Here is a 6,597-nt window from a genome sequence, read left to right as displayed (position 1 = left end):
CTTTCTCCTATAGAGCACCATTGTTATGGAATGCCTATCCATGTGAGAGACGCAGACTCTGTCTCGACCTTTACCTCTTTATTGAATACTCATCTCTTCAGTAGGTCCTATGATTGAGTGTAGTCTGGCCCAGGAATGTGAAGGTGAACAGAAAGGCATTGGAGCAACGAACCACCCTTGCTGTCTCTGCTTGGATGGTTCCCCTCTCTCCACTGGGATTCTCTGCCTCAAACCCTATTATAGTCACTGGCTTACTGTTGCTCCTCCATGCCGTCCCTAGGAGGTGTGCGTCCTCCTACACACTTCTCACATCTAGGAATCTCCCTCCTACACTGCTGCTACAACGTGCCCATAAACAAAACCTCTCACTGGATAACTTACACTTCCTAACTTGACCTTGTCGGGCAAAGAATCTCCAAACAGCAGGCATCACAGACACCGGGAATCTTCAATTTCAACGGATCCTCCTCAACACTTAAAGCCACACCTGTTATCACTCCTTTCAAAGGCACCCTTTTCACTCCTTTCAAAGGCACCCATTTCTTGTCCCTAATCGCATGATCCAAAGCACCCTTTCCTTCTGAACTGAAGTGTGGTTTATACTACAGGTGTGTTCGTAAATTTAATCAGGAGTGCCATAGTATGCTCTGGGTGTTCGTCAACTCAGATGTACCTTTCGTAAATTTAGAGCGTTTAGAGAGCTCAATGGACACTCTGGTCGAGGAGTAGAGTTGATCCGAGCATTCTGTGCTTACAACAGCAGCCAAGCACCCAAGCTACCTGGCTAACGTTGGCTAGCTTGCTAGCTGCTTCCAGACGCATATGAGAGAACAGCTCACTCTGACCATTTTACTCACTCTAGCAGAGCTGATTAGGCTGTTTTTATGTTATCCAGAGCATTGGTGACTGCAGCTGTGCTGCTAGCAACAATTTAACCATGCTTTTTTTGCCAACGTTTACTGACACACTGACACTGACATAGTCAATGGGTCTTGAGCGTTCATATATTTACAAGTTATTCTGAACTCTGGCACACTCAGAGGAGAGTGCTCTAAAATCGGAGTAGATAGCCAGAGCGAATTTACCAGCTATGTCAATCAACAATTGTCGCAGTGACATCATGAATATTCTATTGAAATGGTTACTTGCATAATGGAGTCTTTTTTTTTTATTGTTAAGACATCTAGCTAGATAAACAATGAACCATAATCCCAACTCATGATGTTACTACCCTGCATGAATCTGCAGGTAGCAAATAATCCAGGTTCAATGTTGGCTAGCTAACATTAGGCTATAACTAGCAAAGGAAATTGCTCTGAGATACGAATAATATTACTACACAGATTATACAATTAACGTTAGCTAGCTGACCTAACAACAGCAGTCAAGCACCAAAGCTAACTGGATAACATTGGCTAGCTTTCTAGCTACTTCTAGACACAAATGAGAGAACATCTCACCCTGACAATTTTACTCGCTCTAGTAGAGCTGATTCTTACATCGGCATAACCATCAAACAGGCCTCCTGAGTGGTGCAGCGGCGGTCTAAGGAGCTACATCGCAGTGCTCCAATTTGTAAGTCGCTCTGGATAAGAGCGTCTGCTAAATGACTTAAATGTAAATGTAAATGCTTGAGGCATCACTACAGACATGGGTTCGATCCTGGGCTGTGTCGCAGCCGGCCGCGATTGCGAGACCCATGAGGCGGAGCACAATTGGCCTTACGTCCTCCAGGTTAGGGGAGGGTTTGACCTGCAGGGATGTCCTTGTCCCATCGCGCTCTAGCGACTCCTGTGGCGGGCCGGGCCGGGCACTGACACAATCGCCAGTTGTACAGTGTTTACTCCAACACATTGGTGCAGCTGGGTTCTGGGTTAAGCAAGCAGGTTTTCGAGAAGCATTGCAGCTTGGCAGGGTTGTGTTTCAGGGGGGACGCGTGGCTCTCGACCTTCGCCTCTCCCAAGTCCGTTCGGGAGTTGCATATACAGTTCCAGTCAAATGTTTGGACACACCTCCTCATTCCAGAGTTTTTCTTTAAAACATTTTTTTTAAATGACTTTAGTCTTTCTTTTTTTTTACTACAATACTTGTTTCATGTGTTATTTCATAGTTTTGATGTCTTCACTATTATTCTACAATGTAGAAAATAGTCAAAATAAAGAAAAACCCTTGAATGAGGTGTGTCCAAACTTTTGAATGGTACTGTAAGCAATTCAAAAGAGAACATTCTCCACATTAAACAATAGGGAAAAAAAGAGAAGGCAAAACACTCCATGTCCTTCGCCAACATGACTAGCCAAATATTTGAATCTCATACGTCAAGTCTGCCAGTAAGAGGCAGGGGGACTTTTCCAAGGAACTTAACATAGCAACAGTTAAAGTCACAGGCCGATCCAAGTAAGAAACAAAGTTACTAATATTGTACAGGCTGCTTTATGGGCTTGAACACGCAGCATGGTCAGCATCTGGCCTGACCGTCTGTCTAACACTCTTAGTGAGAGAAGGGTGCTGCCGTATTCTTCCCAGTTCTAACCGGATCCTGACTCAGCGACTACAAAGGCAGTGAGAGTAATGGGTGGGCACCTGATTCACATATAATCTGGCCCCTCCAAGTAGCCATAGGCCCCTTGAATCAGCCGGACCTTTGAGGTGTCATGAGTCTGGGGCTAGTGATGCGTCTGGTCTGGGTGAGGGGGGCAAGAGCCTGGTTTTATAGAGTGTGAGTCGAGTTTAGGGGGTAAACACTGTGTGTGTGTGTGAGGTTTAGGGGCAGGGGGTAGGGCTGGTTGACTTACGCATGGAAAATACAGTTATGATGTGTTCTCCTTTCCAATATGTATTTTAGTCAAAGGGTAGCCTTAACCTTAAGGGACACTCAAGTAAGAACAGACACACACTCCTGGTCCACCCTCACACATGCACCCACACAGGCATATCAAAACAAAGAACAGTTTATTAACATAAGACTGCATATGGGGCGTAGAAATCCCCTGATTGTGTGTGTGTGGAAGAAGCTTGTCATGAAGCCACCGGCTTTCGGAAACAGTTTTTAAAGCTGTCTGGGTTCCCTGCCCCGTCACACACCACATCCAGCTGTGCAACAGAACGTTGCTTCCACCCTCCCCCACCCATCCCCTCTTACTCCCCACCCGCTGCCTCTCCTCTGCTCCACTCTCTCAATCCTCCACTCGGAAACAATGAGGCTACGCTAGTTTCGGGGCTGCGCTGGCCTTTCCAGCAGATCTTATCCTTCCACTGCGTCTACAGTAAAGTGAAGTCATCTCGGTGTGGTCACCATCGCTAAAAGGTCAGGGATTTAACAGGTTGGATAGATGGGTCATAAGGCTCTGTCTCTCTCATTCTCCACTCTGTATGCATTTGCATTAGTTCAGCCTGACTTTGTGTGCCCGTTTGTTTATACTGTAACTAACATTCCGCACTACTCTCAGACAGACCATATACCCCATCCATCCCTTTCCTTATTTGACGTTAATAGCTCATCTTAGGACAGAAGAGATTTAGATGATGACATTTGTACAATTAATGAACAAATCAAGTGTTTGTGTTTGTTCATCGAGGAGATTTACCGAACAGTCCAGGGTGACTCACATAGCTCACATTTTTGAAGAGCGTTGCATAAATACCAAGAAGCAATTTCAGTCTACAGAATTGTTGGTAACTAGCACGTCTCCCAAACCGCTTAACCGCACCCCTGTCCGAGTTATACACTTAACTCTGCTTAGAAATAAACATTTAGCTGAAAAACATTCATTATGATGTTTCTCCATTTGGGTGGGGTTTCATCTGTGTTAAACGGCCAGTCAGACACACATTAGACGCGCCTCTCACTTTTCCAACAGAGTGGGAGTCTGAGAATACAATGTCTATTTAGGTCAGGTGTATCCTAAACGGACTGCGAAATATAATCACGGCTAGTTTAAACGGATGGCCCGTGGGCCATGACACCCTGTACATATAAACACACTGACGCCTCAGAAGAACAACTAATACAGTTGGCAAAGGTAATAATTGTTACTATTCCACAAATGTACACTAGGTGGACTTAAAGTTTTAATATAGTCAGTGTACATTTCCACAGCGAGGCTCATAAAGGACATTGAGGTGACCCTGGAGATTCAGAACTTGAGTTCAAGTTCAAGTCCAAATTACATCCACATATCAGTTAATACAAACTGAAATCCAGTATATTCATAAATTGGACAGCCACGGGACCTATACTGAGCCTGAACCTACATCTTGCTTCAACAAACCTCTGCTCCACACTCACACTCAACATGCCCTGACTTTCTCTGTCCAGCTACCTCTTCCCATTTATGTCTCTCTCAGGATGGAGAGATTGCCTGGTCCCAGATCTGTTTGTGCTGTATAGCCAACTCCTAAGGTTGTGGTCATGCGAACAACCATGGGAGTTGGCTATACAGCACAAACAGGTCTGGGACCAGGCTAGTGGAGAGAGAGGGGAAACTTAGACACTGTCTGGCTAGGCCCAGTGACGGTCAAACCTTAGCCACGGGCTCTCCCATGCGTCTGGATGGAGGAAGGAAAAATTATGCCGCACTAGAGGAGCACACATCTGGTAAAAGACTTACTCATCACTTTCTCAGGGTGAATAAAACTCCAACCCCCCCAGGTGAATAAAACTCCAACCCCCCCCATGCCACTGTCACCACCACCTCATCCCAGTTCGTTGGGGATTTGATTTTAATTGGGTCTGCTCAACGCCCCCGCCGCGACGGTGAGGAATGCCGTAACTTGAGTGTTGCTGGACTCTCGGCATCCTTCTCCCGGTTATATCTCCCCTGGCGTGGAGACGGAGTGAACCAATCCATCACACATGGCCGTGGCCCCTCCGTGCCATCACACACAAGCTGAGCATAATAATAATGATAATAATAAAAATCGTCATCATTCAACTCTGTACTGTTTCTACTCCATCTTGTACAAAGTACAATACAAGGTGTTATGGGAACTATAACAGATACCTCACCTCCACATAACCTGCTGTCTCCCCGTGCTCTCTCTCTCTCTCTCTCACACACACACACACACACACACATACACATACACATACACACACACACACACACACACACACACACACACACACACACACACACACACACACACACACACACACACACACACACACACACACACACACACACAAGCCACCATCCTTCTCACCCCCACCCTCCTCTCAGCAACAGGGTGTCACACACAGGCAGCTGTAGCCCCTGGCTGGCTTGAGGACCTCCTGTCTTTTGCCATCTGACATGATACGGCCAGCGCTACGTTGAGCTGCTCTATTGGCCCATCACTGTCCGCGGAGGACGAAGTCTCTTCTCAAGACTCTGAGGCAGTAAATTTGTCAGGAGCGGAACGATGTGCTGAATTCACCTATTACGTGTTTCATAAAGTTGCAGAGGTCCTGCTGCTACAGCTCAGAGTGGAAGGAAATGACCCCTAACCTTTACGAGAGACAGTGGCGGACAGCAGCCAAACTGCGAGAGAGACAGAGAGAGAGGGGGGGGGGTTAGAAAAAGTGAGGGAAGTAAAGAACGAGGCAGGAGGGGGAGAAAGAGGACAGACAGGTTGATGGAGAGGGAGAAATATAGAGAGGGGGAGAAGGAGTGGATACATAGAGGGGGAGAGTAAACTTAAAGGAGAAGGAATGAGTATGTGGTTGAAGGTACATCATATGTCCACAAGAGGGAGTAGTGCCATATATAGTGATCCTTCAGTTAGTTTAGAAGTTATATATTATAATACACACTGTAGATTAGGATATTAAAGTGTTCAACTGTAATGTAACACTAAACACATACAAATGTTTACCTGCACACAATTTTCCACATAGTATAGAGCTGTGTAAAGGTCTAGAACTACAATTAAATTGAATGCAGTACATGTAATCAAAGTCTTTGATTTGGAGCATACTGTTAGCTCCCCAAATGCTCCAAAAACAGTTTATTTAGAGTTTTCACATAGCCTTAGTTAACATGAACAATTCAGATGCTAATTTGAGCATAACACAAGATGGTGAGTCATCGTAGCCAGTCACTTTCCAGAGCTGTTACAACTGCAAGTAAATTTCCATTGATCAAGATCAATGTCTTATTTGATAATATACTAGGGATGACTTTGCATGACTTGGAGTAGATTTTTTGATACACGGACGACTCACACTAGCCTTCTGCTTTGCCTTTGATGATGTCACTCCGAAGAGTCGGAGTCTGTCTATGTCACTGAGAATCCCAGACGTCTGACCTCAACTTATTAAAACAGGACGTTGACCCTGCGGTCACTTCCTGGTGAATCGGCAGATGGGGCGAATGTCATACAGTTGTAAGGAAAAAAACTGAACCTGGGATGATGAGATGATTATCCCATTCACGTCAAACTGACGAGAAATACATGAAATACAATGACACAACATACAGCCATCTAAAACATGGATTGATGCATTGTGGGGTTTGAGTGTTTTGCCTGGGGCTTACCAGTGACCACAAATGTACATTCCTTTAAACAAAGCCCTAATATGGTACGCTATCTAACCCTTGCAACCAGACAAGGCAA

This window comes from Oncorhynchus nerka, linkage group LG22, assembly GCF_034236695.1.
Source record: "Oncorhynchus nerka isolate Pitt River linkage group LG22, Oner_Uvic_2.0, whole genome shotgun sequence".
In the NCBI taxonomy this organism is placed as follows: Eukaryota; Metazoa; Chordata; class Actinopteri; order Salmoniformes; family Salmonidae; genus Oncorhynchus; species Oncorhynchus nerka.
Note: the sequence above shows the minus strand (reverse complement) of the source record.